Source organism: Xenopus laevis, chromosome 2S (genome assembly GCF_017654675.1).
Source record: "Xenopus laevis strain J_2021 chromosome 2S, Xenopus_laevis_v10.1, whole genome shotgun sequence".
In the NCBI taxonomy this organism is placed as follows: Eukaryota; Metazoa; Chordata; class Amphibia; order Anura; family Pipidae; genus Xenopus; species Xenopus laevis.
In genome coordinates, this window is record NC_054374.1 from 99,877,515 (window position 1) to 99,894,721 (window position 17,207).

Below are 17,207 nucleotides of genomic sequence, written 5' to 3' on the forward strand. Positions count from 1 at the left end.
GTACTTGCTGCCCTGACATGTCACCATTAAAGACATTTTAAAGGAAAATACGTTTTTTAGTGCTGTCGTTTGACAAGATTTATGAATAAAAAAAGTAATCACATCTTTAAATAGAAAGAAGTGCACTGCTAATACCATTCTAAGTGCTTCCTCCTCTGACCCATGCTACTTAATTCAGAATATCTCCAAAGGGCAATTTTTAAAACTTAAACCCTACAAGACTCTTTGACAAATATAGACCCAATAAAAATTATGTACATCTAATTCAAGTCCTCTTATAATTCAGTTACATGGATACTTACGTATAGTCCTCAATTTAACAATATTGTACGATTATTAAGAGAAATATCTTCAAAACTGATTCAAACCTTGACACCATATTACAAAGGGTGTGTCATTTTGTACGTTGAAGATCACGTATGATAAAGATCTTGTCCACTAGCATGATTCCCACTATTGCACATGATGGAAATACATGGCTCAATGTTCTGGGCTCACAGATGTCTTACCTGTCAATATATTGCCATATGGGATACGTTTACATCACAATAAAGGTGTTTAAGATGAAACAATATATTAATTATAATACTAATACAAATCTGAGTTCACGTAAAGGCTGTGATAAACAATGTGTAGGGCAAACCAGCAGTTCTTTGGAAGACAGAGCACGAGAACATATAAATAACATTTAATCTAAATCTGAGCCTAATGTAGCTAGACACTAGTGGTGGGCGAATTTATTTGCTCGGCGCGAATTCGTGGCAAATTCCCGCCATTCGCCACCGGCAAATAAATTTGCGAAACCGATGCGAAAATTCCCCGGCGTCAAAAAAAAAATGGACATGGCATCTGTTTTTTTTGACGCTGTCACAATTTCGTCAAAAACGGCATCCAAAAACAAGGACGCTGGCGTCAAAAACTAGACGCCGACACCGTTTTGCGAATTTTTTGTCGTTTTGCGAATTTCGTGGGAAATTCGCAAATTTTTCAGCGAAGCAAAACGCCCCAAATTCGCCCATCACTACTAGACACTCTTGGGATGTGTCACAGGCATTCTTCTATACAAAACATTGAGAGGGAGGAGTTGGCAAAAAAGCTGTTACATCAAGAAACCAGATGGATCTTAGCCACAAGGTTTCCACTTGCCTTGAATAACGAGTTTGATGAATCATGCTACTTTTAATTTCCACTTGAATACATTCCTTCATTGGATAGCTGATATCAGCCAATACTATGAGTGTATGAACCACTTTTAGACCCATTCTTCAATCAATGTGCTTTTAAGTGTGCTATGAGCTACTAAGTTGTTTTTGAGTTGTATCGGCATCAACACTGAGGGGCCCATTTACTTAGCTCATGTAAATAGAGGAAAAAAACTTTGAATTTCGAATGTTTTTTTGGCTACTTCGACCATCGAATTGGCTACTTCGACCTTCGATTTCGACCTTCGACTTCGATTCGAACTAAAAATCGTTCGACTATTCGACCATTCGATAGTCGAAGTACTATCTCTTTAAGAAAAAACTTTGACCCCCTATTTCGCCACCTAAAAGCTACTGAAGTCAATGTTAGCCTATGCGGAAGGTCCCCATAGGCTTTGGTAGCTTTTTTTGGTCGAAGAAAAATCGTTTCGATCGATCGACGATTCGAAGGATTTAATCGATTTTTCATTTGATCGTTCGACCGAAACGAATAGCGCTAAATCCTTCGACTTCGATATTCGAAGTCGAAGGATTTAACTTCGACAGTCGAATATCGAGGGTTAATTAAGCCTCGATATTCGACCCTATGTAAATCTGCCCCTGAGAGTACATACATGGCTTATAGTAAAAAGGGGGGTAAGAAGAAAGATGATCAGTTTCGTTTTTGTTAGGTTTAGTTGAGATGGTGTTGATTCATTCATTTGCAGATTGCTTTTAATGAAGGGGTTGATAAATATATTTGAATCTCATCAGCATACAGATAATATTTAAAGCCCAATGAGTGGATGAGTCCTCCCAAAGACAAAGTAACAAACTAAAAAAGTAAATTTCCAGCTTTCTGTATATTCCAAATCTCTTTTTGACTTTTTCTTTTACCAGTTTAGTTCATTTGTTTAATTACCTTTGAATCTATAATTAACTTTTTTAATGCAGCCTTGGTAAATGTGTGGTTTTACAGTTGTCCATGTTGAACCCCAAGCTGACATAGTAAAATAGTGGCTCAGCCCACTCTGCAATAGTGTCACAATGTTCCATTGTCATTTCTAGCCTTAGTAATAAAAGAGTGGCCAGTGTTTATATTGTCTTATTGATGATATACGTGTATTGCCTTATCTAACTGTGCAGCACAATGTTATTAAACTTCTTTCCAATATTCATGAAAATGGGCAAATATTTTTAAGCAGCATCAGAGCATGAAGAGGCAATCGGACTGCTGGTGTGTGGCTAACTCATGAACACTTTTCCAACAAGATTCTTAAGCAGGGCGGTCAGCAGGGTACCTAATCAGAAGCCTAAAATCGGGTTCTACGATAACTAAGGGGTGCAACCCATGAATCCAAAGCATATGTCTTGTGAGCTAAGGTTAAAAGGAAAAATAAGAAAAAAGAAACCCAATCCTTTATTCAAGGCCGATTTAGTGAAACATTCTATTGGTTCTTGGGTAAATGTACTGGAAAACAAATAAGCAAAATGTAAAATAAATGTAAATATATACAATTAGGATTTTGTTTTGTTAGTTTTTTGTTTCTTGGAGCTCAGCCAATGTGTTTATTAATGAACATCTGCAGTCTGGAAAATGAAGTGATAATTCAACTTAGATTATAGGGGAATAATCAGCAGAGCAAAAGCAACAGGGACTTTTTTTTAATGGAGATTAAGTTTCACTAGACTTTATGCAGATATTTCTTAGTAACAGAAAAAAAAAAATAATTAAAATAACAATTTTGGAAAAAAAGAAAAAGATATACAGTATATCCATCCATCCAGTCCATCACAACATCCACAGCATTCAGCAGCCAATTAAGGGTTAGAAATAAATTTATGACCATAACTAGCAATCAGATAACAGATTAGTACTGTTGCTTTTTAATGTTCATAAATGAAGTCGCCTGTCCTTGCTAAAATGCATCCAATTTTGTTAGGGAAACACCATACTAAATAGTGCAAAATTAAATAAAATGACATTCTAAGCAACCTTCAGTTGCATGTTAATTAAACATAATTTGTCCAATTGCTATTGAAAGTAGCATTTCTCTCTATCTGTGTGTTCAATTCCTGTTTCTCATCCTGACGATGGTCCCAACTGGATCAAAATGCATTAATGTCCTTGGTAATTCAATAAATTGTTCCTCTTTATATGTTGTGAGTGCCCTTGAAGAATATTGTTTATATATATATATATATATATATATATATATATATATATATATATAGCTATATATATATATATATATATATATATATATATATATATATATATATATATATATATATATATATATATATATATATATAGATATATATATATAGATATATAGATATATAGATATATATATATAAATAAAGATATGTATAGATATACAAAACCCTATACCAAACAATGGAGCTTAAAGGGATCCTGTCATCGGAAAACATGTTTTTTTCAAAACGCATCAGTTAATAGTGCTACTCCAGCAGAATTCTGCTCTGAAATCCATTTCTCAAAAGAGCAAACAGATTTTTTTATATTCAGTTTTGAAATCTGACATGGGGCTAGACATTTTGTCAATTTCTCACTTTAGGAGAGAAATGCTTTCTGGCTGGCTGCTGTTTTTCCTTCTCAATGTAACTGAATGTGTCTCAGTGGGACATGGGTTTTTACTATTGAGTGTTGTTCTTAGATCTACCAGGCAGCTGTTATCTTGTGTTAGGGAGCTGCTATCTGGTTACCTTCCCATTATTCTTTTGTTTGGCTGCTGAGGGGGAAAAGGGAGGGGGGTGATATCACTCCAACTTGCAGTACAGCAGTAAAGAGTGATTGAAGTTTATCAGAGCACAAGTCACATGACTTGGGGCAGCTGGGAAATTGACAATATGTCTAGCCCCATGTCAGCTTTCAAAATTGAATATAAAAAAATCTGTTTGCTCTTTTGAGAAATGGATTTCAGTGCAGAATTCTGCTGGAGCAGCACTGATTCATTTTGAAAAAAAGTTTTTTCCCATGACAGTATCCCTTTAAGATCCCAATAGCACTGGATATTGTGCCTGTTCAAGAATTCGTCCAAGCCACTTTTAAAGGCTAATAAAACATATCTAGCAACAGAAATTGTAGAGAGTTTATAAAGTATTTTTTGAAATGCAAGTACAAATGAAAATTTGCAATGAATGTAATATTGGACAGTTGCTTAATTACAGTTTCTTTTCACCATCAAAAATCTAGGTGATGGAGTGAACCCCCTTAGTAAAAGTAATTATATTTTGCTTGCATTTTTGGATATGCTTCAGATCTGCAAAAAGCCTTGGTTTTATTGGTAACTGAGTGTTACATTTAGGTTGGGTTAATTTTTCTACTTTAAGGGAAAGGTTTATCAAAGTGTGAGATTACAACTCACCACCAGTGATGGGCAAATTTCACTTTGTCAAAAAATTTGTGAAATGGTGACAAATTTGTGAAACGCAAATTTTGGCGCAAGCAGCAAAATATTTTTTACGCAGGTGACAGTTCTGATGCCGGTGACAATTCCAACGCCCATTAAAGTCTATAGGTGCCTATAATTGACGCCGGCGTTAGAATATTTTGACGCCGGCAAATTTTCGCAGTAATTTTGCTTATTAATTCACTGGCTGCGAAACGTGGAAATCTGCTGCGAATTCGCGCCTGGCGAATAAATTCGCCCATCACTACTCACCACAGAAAGACTGACTCACTTTCTATTCATTCCTATGAGATTTTTAAAAGCATATTTATCAAATACTGAACTCCATTGATAAATACGATTCTAAAAATCCCATAGGTATGAATAGAAAGTGATAAGTCCAAAATGCAAAATAGTGAGTCCCGGGATTGAGGTTCCCCCAAAGTCCAGCAACTTCTTTTTAGGGCCCTCCTCTGCCACACAAAAAAAATCACAGAAACAGACGATGTTGCTGTATCCCTCAGAGGGGAGGGGAAATAACGGAAAGTTTATATAGTGTAGTAATTTCAATATTAAATAAAACACACCCACAGTGTCCTCCTGTGACACAGAGAAATATACGATTGTGTATTACAATAAATTATTCACCCTATGTGTTCATTTATAGCCTTTTAACCCTTATTAACAATATTAACAAGAGAAAAAACATGGGTGGGTGGATCCGTAACTAAGGGGTAGTGAGGTTAGCAACACAACATCCGGATTGCTACTGTCCGGTGGTATTATATACTCACAAGAAGTGAGTTTCAACCAATATGAAACACAAAGAGGGCGATCTCTCATCCAGGTTCCTTCTTCCTGATTCCTGCTTGTCTTGGTAGAGAGATAAAAGACAGATATCCTGTGCAGAAGGGCTTTTAAAACATTTTAATAAAAATAGTAAAAACACACTCACAAACACAGTCTGGTACAGCGCATTGAAATGTCCTTGTACAGTCCGTTTGGCACTCGGCGTCCCTTGGAACTTTGTGCTTTTTTTTAAAAATCACGAGCGACGCTTCTCCAAATGGCGGGCGAAAACACGCTCGACACTTCTGCAAGTTGAGAGCGTAATCACTGTGATTACGCTCTCAACTTGCAGAAGCGCCGAGCGTGCTTAGTTTTGGTCCAAATGTAGAAGTAAAACTACATTATCACAGTTTCCTGAAAAACCTTATACAAGTAAAAATGTTAAAGATCTGAATAATAATGTAGAAAAAGTAACTGCAAGCCCTAAACTCGCATCACAGTATGAACTGGGTATAACTTTGAGACAACAGATGCAAATATACAGTATGTCATGTAATCGCACAGAGTAATAACAGAATTACCGAAAGAAATTGACATCGAGCCTGAGCACACTCCCCACTGAAATAGATACTATTGCTTTTTCTACATATTCTTCTACAGTAACTATTTCCAATAGTTAATAAGTTAAAATAGTTTTTTTACTGATTGGTGGCTAAAGCAGAATAAAACTTTGCTGGAGGAATACTGGTCATGGTCCAGACGTCTAAAAATCTTACTGGAAAGTACAATATTTCAGAGAGATATTACTTTGGTAATGTGAAACATTCTTTCACTAATGAAATGGCAGAGTGTATAATGACAAATGGAGAAACTGTGGTAAGAAGCTTATCAATTCACCTACTAAGGGAAACATTTTGTTTTCACTGTTGTTTCTATTCAGCGACAACTACAGCATTAGCTTATTATGCCTTAAAGGTGGGCATAGATGTACAGATAATATTGTACTAAACTAATTTTAGTACGATATTCGATGCGTGTATGGTGGGAAACAAGCCAACCTATTTCGGCACAAGAGTTGGATATCGGTCGGCTCGTCGATTGGGCTGGACGGAAAATTTTGATTGGGTGCCTATTGTTTATGTATTTGTATATCTGACAATTCAGCTCTACACGTGTGTATTGAAACGAACAATCTTTCTTGGAAAGATCTTTTCCAAGAAAGATTATAATTGTTACATCTATGGCCACCTTTAGTGACTGGAAGTGCCATACATCATGAAGATATCGTGGTGTGTGAAAGCCTATATTAATAGGTACTGTGCACAAGGTCAAATTGATTCTGAAGTACAAAAGGCACTTGAATTATGCTCTCAAATGCAAGAACAGATTTTTAATGCTTTGATACATATGGCAATATAAGATGATATTTTATGGATTTCAGTGATATTGTAAATGCATTTGCAATACAAAAGTCCACAAAAGGTTTTAGTCATGCGGTCTTTATTCAGAACATAAAAAAAGCCTTGATTTGACATTTATAAGTGCAGTATATTATCTAGCCAGTATATAATGTTTTCAGTTTTACTACTTGTATAAATGAAAGTTTATGGAAATGTAAATCTTTAAAACAAATGTATGGCACCTGGGGGCCATAAATATTAGCACAGAGCTGCACATGGAATAGTGGATGGGAAAAGGTTAATTAGTTTGCAAGATAGCTCAGGGAAAACTAAGGTAAAAATGCAACATATCTATTGGGGAAATTCGCTGCAGGATGAGTTATGGACAAGGTGTATAAATAGAGTTGCACAGGTGAGTGCTTACCAGTCTTAGAACTGGCTGTGAGATGATGACACACATGGAAGAAGATGCTTCTGGGAGAGAGGAAGTGAAATGAGGAAGGAGCTCCAGAAGATGACATGGCGGAGGTGAGACGAGGCAGCTGTAGCCATGGCGCACCCTGCACAACACAGAGCATGGCCTCCTAGCCATAGCTTTGGTGGTCAAGAAGAAACTGAACCCAACCCCCTGTCTGTTAATTCAATACATGATGTCAATAAGTCCACTGCAATGAAAGTTAACATGGCATCCTTGACAGAAATGCACCCTCTCTCTCAACAGGTACAAAGAAATACACTGCCATCCAGCCCAACACAGAAGCAAAAAACACAGCAGTGTGGACCAGTAACAGCCATTTATGAGGACAAATTTTGTAAAAAAATGACCAGTAACAGCCATTTATGAGGACAAATTTTATAAAAAATTTCAGTAACATAGAGGTCAGTTTACTAAAGCGCGGTAAAAATATGCACACAAAATACAGACAAATTTATCGCCGAATATGTTTTCACCAGTTTACTAACCTGGGGTAAATATAAATTTGCAAATTTTCTTGTGCAAGAATGTGTTCCCCAATTATCGCATTCGGAGAAAATAACGATACATACACATTAATGCCAGGTTTACTAAACAGTGAAATGTGCAAAAGACAAAATTTACGCAAGAATATTCACAAAATTTAACCGCCACCTATGTAGTGGTGTAAAAGTATTTTTAGGCCAGCAAATTCTCAAGGGGCAGGAAATATCCCATAATACTTTTTTTTTACCCATCATTCTTTGCTGACAGGAGAGAGATCTGTAGCTATTGCTGACAGGATGTTTTGGCTTCTGCTTCTATCTGTTGCAACAGCAGCAGTGTGTTCAGCTCAGAGTCGTATTATTGGCAGCGGGCATCACAGTCCAAGGATTCGTCAGCCTCTACGCTTTTTTGGTTTCATTGTGATTGGCTACATTAAACTGTGCATTTCTATGAAGCAAAGAGATTGAATGGTATGATCTCTTGTTTATATGATTCTATTGGCAGAAGTGTTTATATGATGCATAAATGTTTGATTGGTGTTACTCTGGTAATGTTGTTGGATGGTATAATCATCAGTCAATAAAGTTTATGAATTTTGAAAATGCATTTCTGGCCATAAATGTCACAGTAAAAATTGTCATAATAACCGCCATAAAACAAAACTATTTTATAACATAAATATTTGCAAAAATGTAATTTGACACCAGAAAATTCGCAACTCGCTAAAATTACCGCTAACGTAAGCTGTTTCCTTAACGTAGTTACCGCAAGTGATCGCAATGACTTCTGAGCGCATCGCTGTTTAGTAAACTTAGTCGCTGCGAATATTCTGGCAGAAAAATATTTGCAGAGATAACAGAAACTTAGGGGCAGATTTACATAGGGTCGAATATCGAGGGTTAATTAACCCTCGATATTTGACTGCCGAATGTAAATCCTTCGACTTCGATATTCGAAGTCGAAGGATTTACATTCGGCATTCAAATAAGAATTTACCGCAAATAGTTCGATTTTAATCCATCGATTGAATGATTTTTCTTCAACCGAAAAATTGTTACAAAGCCTATGGGGACCTTCCCCATAGGCTAGCATGGCACTTCGGTAGGTTTTAGGTGGCGAACTAGGGGGTCGAAGTTTTTTTTAAAGAGACAGTACTTATCGAATGGTCAAATATTCAAACGATTCAAAGTCGTAGTCGAAGTAGCCAATTCGATGGTCCACGTAGCCAAAAAAATCATTCAAAATTCGAAGTTTTTTTTATTCTATTATTTCACTCGAGCTAAAAGAGTTAGGGAAAAGTCTATATAATAAAATAATAAAAATGTATGTAGATTTCAAGAGCACTGTAAAGTCAACACCCAGCTTAAAGATGCATCAAACAATTCATGCCAGCAGAAATAAACCTTCCATTTCTGATCATTTGTGACAGTTTAAAATGAGTTTATGAACATCCAGGAATAGTCATGGAAAATATGAATAGAGAGATAAAACTTGATAGGGTGACAGGGCCCTTTAAGGATCCATCTTGTGAAGAGAAAAGAATGTCTCCCCTGGGTTTGATACCTATACACCTTTCGATACAGCAATTGACCTTGTAAGGCAATGTGGTCAAGGTGAATGGTCAGACATACAACCAGCATTTTGATTACACCAATACATCCAAAATGTCACCATCTTTTATGTTTTACTTTAATGGTCAATATTTATTAATAATCATTTATTACTAGCTTAAATTTGATTCTACACTACCTAGATATTTTTTTTGTTTATAGGTCAGGATGGAACGAAAACATTGGACATGTTCAGGGGCGTAACTACAGAGGAAGCAAACCCTGCGGTTGCAGGGGGCCCAAGAGGTTCTAATCTATTAGTAAAAAGGGTCAACTTCTTGATATTTTGGGGCCTAAAAATATTTTGCTATGGGGCACAGAAATATCTCGTTATGCCACTGGACATGTTATTAAAACTGTTTGCTGTAGTGGCGGAAAAATGTGTAATTCCTTTAGAAAAAAAAACCGTTACCCCTGGCACAAAACATTAAATTCCTGGGAATTGAAATAGATACTGGCAAGATGCAATTTAAATTGCCAGATGAAAAATTTACAAAATATGAGGGGATAAAAATTTGGTCAAAATAGCTAGACCAGCAAAAAAGTGGACATTAAATCAAATACAAACTTTAATAGGCAATTTAAATAACGCCACGAGGATCATTCCCATGGGGAGGGTTTTCAATAAGCAATTGATTGCACTAACAAGAAACTAAAGATGGCATATTAGAATATCTAAAGACATTACGAAGCTTTGGAATCAACTTCTGGAAGGGATCAATGGGAGGTGTTTCATACAAGAGCAATTTCTAGATAGAGCCGTGTTGCCAGATGATACTGCAGCATCAGCTGGATTTAGAACATATTTGTCAGGAAAATAGTGTACAGGAATGTGGCCAGAATATTGGCATGAAATGGGTTTAACCAAATATCTTGTATTATTAGAAATATTTCCGGTATGGGTTGCGCTAGAAATTTAGGCCAGCCAGTGAATTTTAGAGATCGCCACAGTCCTCTAGAGTGAAATTCCTCCACTCTTCATTTAATTTTATGGGCTTTTCAAAGGTGTATTTATCAAAGGATGAACTTTCACTTTCACCCATTGATAAATACTCTTTGAAAATCCCATATAAATGAATGGAGAGCTGTGGAATTTCACTCTAGAGGACTGTGGTGATCTCTAACTTCCCTTTTTGATAAATATACCCCTAACATGATTAGGGATTAGAAATTCGTATGGTAAAACAGACATTGTTATTATTCATTTAGGCGGCAACGACATTGGAAAACTGAAAAAAATTCAATTGATTTATATAAGACAAGATTTTGGGCAGCTGACATTATATTTTATGGGACAATCTTTTTTTCGTCTGAGATATTACCGAGATGGATGTGGCTGGAGGTAAAAGAGTACAGATCACTAGAAAGAACAAGGAAAAAGATGACATATGCAGTTGCCAAATATTGCAGACAAGCTGGTTTTGTCACTTACATGCATGTAGATCCAGAGATTGGAAGGGAAAGGCCTATATGATGAGGATAAGGTACATCCTTCCAAAATGGTATATGATATTTTCAAAGTAGGAATGAAAAATTCTATTGAAAGCTTTTTGATGGATTTTAAAAAAAAAAATTATTGCTAAAATCAAGCTTTACGTTGTAACATTTATAGGGTTCTGGCAGTTAAGGCGGAAGAAATAAAATGCAGCCTTTTTACCTCCAGCTCCAGTTGTGTATTTATTGTTTGATATTTTTGTTATTATCCATCCTGCCTATCCCATGGCAATTGGGGTCCATAAATATTGGCATAGAGCTACACATTGGATAGTGGATGGATATGGGTTAATTATATTGCATGTTAGCTCAGGGAAACCTAAGGTAAAATATGTTGCATGTGGGGAAATTTGCTGCAGGATTGCCTCATGGGGGGTATGAATAGAGGTGCACATGTGAGTGTATTAGAACTGGCTCTGAACTGTTCAGGAGCAGAATGGCACACATGAAAGAAGATGTTTAAGAGAGATCTCTTTCCCACCCAGTCACCCTATAAAAAAATGTAGTGTCACAGCTTGGAGGAAAGTAAGAATTTGTATAAAAAAACTTTATATGATAATAAATATAGGCTTTTGGCAGTTATGGTGGGAGAAACTGCATTTTTATGCACATTGTTTACATTCTTTAGAATTAGAAGTGAATGGATGTAATTCACTGGAATAAAAAAACTTTCATGTCATGATCTCTTTAGATGAAATTCTGGTTTTCTTTCTAAAGCTTATTTCTCAAGTTAAGCTAGTTCTGCAACAACTGAGGGAGTCCTGCACCTGTTTTGATTCATTCAGACAATTACCATCCAAAGAAACTGTCATCTGCGAGAGAAGCTATGATACTGGAAACCATGAGCTGTTACCTATGCATTTGGTCTTCAAAGAGAGGCGTATTTTGTGAAAAAGTACTATGGAACCTATCAACATCCTCACTAACCACAAGAATCTGGAACACATTTATTCTACCATAATACATAATCCATGCCAGGCATGTTGGGCACTTTTATTTTACAGATTCAATTTCATTTCCTTATTTCCTATAGGCCTGGCTCTAAAACTGTCAAGGCAGATGCTTTGTCTTGGTCCCTGGTTTCTGAAGAAGTCTCTGAGCAGTCATTTCTTGAGCACCAAAGACTTTTGGTGGCTTTCTCTTGCCCAAGATGTCATAAGTTCCTTTAATTATTGTCTGCACTACTACAGAAGATACATTGCTCTCTTGTGGGTTATTTTAGCCACTGCAAGTTCCATCTCAGCATTGGTCTGTTATCTGCATGGACTTTATTGTTGACATACCCAAAGCAACTGATTACACTGCCAACCTAGTGGTATTGGATCATTTTTCAAAAATGGCCCGGTTATTATCAGTTACATTTTCTGCCTATATGAGTTTCCCTCCTCTATATGTTCCAGTTCTTGCATGCTTTCTGTCAGCTTATAGGCATAACTTTCAACACTTACCACCCTCAGAGCAATGGCCAGACTGAAAGGACCAGGTTTTTGAACAGTTTCTTCACTGTTTTATTTCACAAAACCATAACTGGTAGTAATGAGCAAATTTTCCGCCAAGTTTCCCTGCGAAAATGATGGCCATAGATTTTAATGGGTGAAAAAAATTGTTGTGCATAGACTAAAATGCATTTCAGCAAATTCGTGTCATTTTGCAAATTTTCAGTGAAGCTAAAATGGGTCAGATTCACCCATCACTTGAATGATTGTGCGACTATGAACCTTTGCAAAGAGATCCAACTAAAAATACAAATTGTTATTGGAACAAATATTTCATTATGAGTGTGAGCTTATCAAGAAAGCTTATGAAAGAGCAGTTGGAAAGAGATCATTTATTGGTGGATTTTTATATCTTTAGGATGTATCCTCTCCTAGACAATATTAAATCTATATCTAGATGTGGTAAATAAATACCTTTTGATATTTCCCCAAAAACAGGAACACCCTTGTTAAGGAGAAGAGGCTATTTCATATGTGGAAATAATAGATGTAAAGTATGTGGCTTTATAATGCTACAGGATTCTTCTCATAGTAATGTAACTCCGACAACATACACAGTACCTATACAGAATTATATTAATTGTGACACTAGAAAAATTATATATTTAGTAACTTGCAATTGTGGTAAACAATACACTACGTAGGTAGGACCCATAGCTCACTAAGAGAGAGTCAGAGACCATCTTGTTCCTACAGACCCTAGAATTTTTGATGATAACAATCTACAAACAAAAAATGTCTCGTCATGCAGGCACATAGAGATTTTAGACAGGTTGAGTTTCAAGGAATTTAAACAGTTAGGTTGGGACCCAGAGGAGGTGATATTAATAGACTTAAAGACCAAAGGGAGGTATACTGGATATTCACATTAAAGACACAACCTCCTCTGGGCCTCAATAGTGATTGGAAAGTTTCTAGCTTCTTTTGAGAGGGCAAACAGCACCATCCTTACAGTAAGACACTGTATGTCTCCTGTAAGGATTTAGTGCAGCTAGGTATGTTTTTGTGATATACTGTGGCTCTAATATATATTGGCAGGTATGATCCTGCCCATTATAGTAACTGTGTACCCACATGTGTCTCTAGAGTACCTGGGGATTAACTTAACTTCATCCTATGACAATTTATACAAGACTATACAACTAGAGTCCTGCAGCGGGTCAGGTACTTCCTGATTCTTGATAGTCAGCAGGTCGCGGGTCTGGGTTGTGGATAGGGTACCTGCGGCCGTTGCGGGTCCAAGCGGTAAGAATGCGGGTTGCGGGTCCGGGTTGCGGATTGCAGGTTGCGGGGACGGGTCGGGGACGGGTTCCAAAAAATGGACCCGCGCAGGACTCTAAGTCCAACTACCCCAAAATGCTAGAGAAACTAAAAAAAAGATTTATTTATTTGGCATACATACCACCTCTCCTGGTTTGGGAGAATAGCAGCGGTTAAGATGACAATACTATCGAGAATCCTTTATCTTTTCAGAACACTACCAATTCACTTCCCTGAAAAAAAATATTCACCACACTCCAAAAAGCCATATCAGATTTAATTTGGCTTTCAGCATGCTGCCAGCTTCAGGAAATAGGACAGCAGCTCCTGCATGCAAGATTTTCTCATATTCAGATTTTATGTACCCTCATTGGTTCTTTAAGGATGACTGTGGCTATAGCCCACCCTTACCCAATGCCTTTACCTGCTTCATCTAATGGTCTGTACCCATACCAGAACCTTCTATATGGCAAAAATATGAGCATTCACAACATTCTTCATTTGCAGAACTTTCAGTGTAGACTTTTGACGCAGGCAATAATGTGCATTTCTTGGGGCATTTCTCCAGATGTTTATACTGTACTAGTTTTGTACACTTACAGTTCTTTTTAGATGTTTGCACTGGATGTGTTTGCACTTTTTATAAGTTTTAATAATAAATGTTCACAATAAATATTAATAAATAAATGTTACTCTCATTTCCTATGCACCTTCCTACAAGGACATACAGTATGCATAATGCTCATTATGCCTGTGACATCAGAAGCGAATGATACGCATGCGCAATGCCGCTCGCATCAGGAGCTCCCTCCCGGTGTGAGTGTCCTAGCACTGGCAGGTGGAAATTTTAATTAAAAAACTACTGTTACCCCCAACCAGAGTGCAGGCTCTATTAGCCAACACCTTTGTTGGGGATAATATTTTTAGCCAACAGGTGCCCTTTAATTTTATCCATTGTTTTCTCCTAAATTAGCCTGTTTTGCCATTCTTGAATTGTGAATAATCTGATCCTAGTCTACACATTAAAGAGATCCTTTGGTGCTTGAATAAAAACAAGATTCTAAAATCTTGTAATTACTTTTGGTCAATTCCACCCAGTATTCACCCAAATTAGCCCTTTTTTATTCCTAAATTGTTAAAAAATCTTGCTCTTATTTGCACAAAAAAAACCCATTTGAACCCTCTGATACAACCATAAAAAGGAGCCTAAAATATCAGGATTACTTTTGGTCTAGGTCATTCATTGTCTGCTCCTAAATTCGTTTTTGTTCCCTGGCTCTAGTTACAAGTTTAAAAAATGTGTAGTTTTGGTTGCATAATGGCAGTGGAGACATGTGTCTTTTATTTACTTTTTGCACAAATAGGGTCTCCAGCAGGGTTGCCAGGTTGGCTGGCTTCCAGCCAAATTGGGCTACTAATATAAAGTCCAGGTGGGTTTTGAAAGTAGCTAAGGTACAGATTTGGGCTACTTTTTGGTTTGTATTTTGGAAACTAGCCGAAGTTTTTTGTTGCCCTAATGTACCTGTATCTCCCAATGCATTTTGGGTAATGCCGTTTTTGTTTAACAATTTGCCAACTGACAAGATTAATGTAAGACTACAATAGCCAGTATGCAATGGGACTGACTTGTGTAGAAGTTAGGGTTGCCACCTTTTTAAAAAAAATTTACCGGCTCCGGGGACGGGGACACAAAGGGGCGGACCGTGACGTCAAAAGGGGTGGGGCCACAACACAGACACCATGGACGCCAGAAGAAGTAAGAGAAAAGGTAAGTTCCAGGGGATGTTCCAGGGGATTGGGGACAGGCCGAGGGCTCCTTTTAATTGTATTACAAATTTACCGGTAGCTACATTGCCGGTAAATTTGTAATACCGGCCACGGCAGGTATTTTACCGGCCGGATGGCAACCCTAGTAGAAGTCAGGAGTTACCAGATTTTGGGCTCTGTACCCGTCTCCTGTCCCTCTTACGCATTCTCGCATTTTCTCACGCATTCTGGTTTATTTTATATGTATTAGGGCCTTATGGGACCCCTATACCTCTTGAGCCACCTCTGTAGTTACACGACGGTGACAGGCGCATCTGCCCTATTTTACTTCATGGAACATTTTCAAATAAGTGAAAATTTAAAAATGGCATATTTTTTTTTCTCACTGCACATATTGTCCTACCTTTTGAAGTGCCTCTTGGCTAGTTTTGAATCTTTTTTAAAAAAATTAGACCTGGCAACCCTGGTCTCCAGTGAGGAGAAATTTTAAAAAGTTAGCTCTGGGTAAATAGTGGGAGTACAGGCACTGATGGCAGTGGGTATTGCTGGCTTTTAATCAGCAGAAAAAAAGTATTAACTGTACTTTTAAACAACTAGTGGGAGCAGACACTTAAAGCAACACGTGTTCGAGAAAAACTACATTCAATTTTTATTGGGAGCAACGGCACTGGTGGTGTCAGGTATTGCTAGCAACCACCAAGGAAAAAACATCCTCGTTTATCCTTTATAGTTTAAAGAAAAAGATGACTGCGGCCTTTATTAACCACCACATCAAAGAAGCAGTTCCGTATAATCAGACGAAAAGACGCTTAGCCTAAACGGGAGCGTGCAGCGTCACTGCGCTTATAGGGTTTGTGTGCGTGACGTCACAGTCTCATCTCGCGAGACTGTGACGATTCGCTGGGTGAGCTGGCCTGAAGGGGTCTTGGAGCTGGACATTTAAACGACGTTGCGGGACTTTTAAACAGCGATCCGGGACTGCGGGCTGTGTTATGAAAAGCGGCACTGTTGGGCGGTATGATGTCATAAGGGCCTTTGTTCTTTGCTGTTCTTTCATGGTTTATTCTAGGCATTTAAAGGGAAACTATACCACCAAAATGGACATAACGAACCGGCAATTTGTAATGAGTGCGCTATTAAAGAATCTTACTGATATACTATGACCATGTCCGTAAATATTGCCCTTTTACATCTTTTCCCTTACGCCACCATTTTAAGAGGTACTGTGTTTTTGCCCCTTAGAGATCACCTGGCAGCAAACAATGCAGCTGTAACAGGAAGAATTGTGGGAGTGTAAAACACAACTCTGTCCATTCATTGGCTGGTGTAACTTGTATTTGTGGGTACAGTGTCTCATAGGAGCCAAACGGTGTCTCACAGTGCTTTAAATGATAGTTTTTTTTAAAAAAAATATCATTATGCAATGGCATATACATCTAGAAAAGTATATTCTTTATGTGAAAGTGTTTTGCATATGAATGTGTTATTTTATGTAGAGCTGCAGTGTTTAGGGGTATCGTTTCCATTTCAATTCAAGGGTCCATTTCAACCAACTGTGCAAAAGTAGATTTATTAGTCTGACTCAGTTCTAATTATATTACTTCTCTCGAGCCTTAGACTGAGAGAATCCCAAATAGTTATAGCACACTTTGGGATAATGAATATGTTTAGACCTGGTGGAATGTTGTGCATGCTTGTTGGCCAACAAAGCATATGATACTCAAGCAAACCCGGACAGCTACCATTATTTTTTAGAGAACACGTCTTGTGAAATATGCAGGCTGTATCGAAACAAACAAAGTGTTTTGAAAAGCCTTTATGTATTCTCTTTTT

The 17,207-nt window shown here is 37.4% G+C and overlaps 1 protein-coding gene across 4 annotated transcripts in view; it reads left to right on the plus strand.

Annotated features, from left to right (window-relative positions):
• The first annotated feature begins 16,235 nt into the window (after positions 1-16,235).
• The window catches only part of LOC108709686 (mitogen-activated protein kinase kinase kinase 7-interacting protein 3 homolog), a 32,750-nt gene continuing 31,778 nt past the window's right edge, over positions 16,236-17,207 (plus strand). For 3 of the 4 annotated variants that reach the window (XM_018249738.2, XM_018249740.2, XM_041584189.1), the window contains exon 1: positions 16,236-16,389. The gene's annotated coding sequence lies outside the window, so the exon portion shown is untranslated. The remainder of the gene's footprint in view (positions 16,390-17,207) is intronic. The other variant, XM_018249741.2, reaches the window with a different exon arrangement.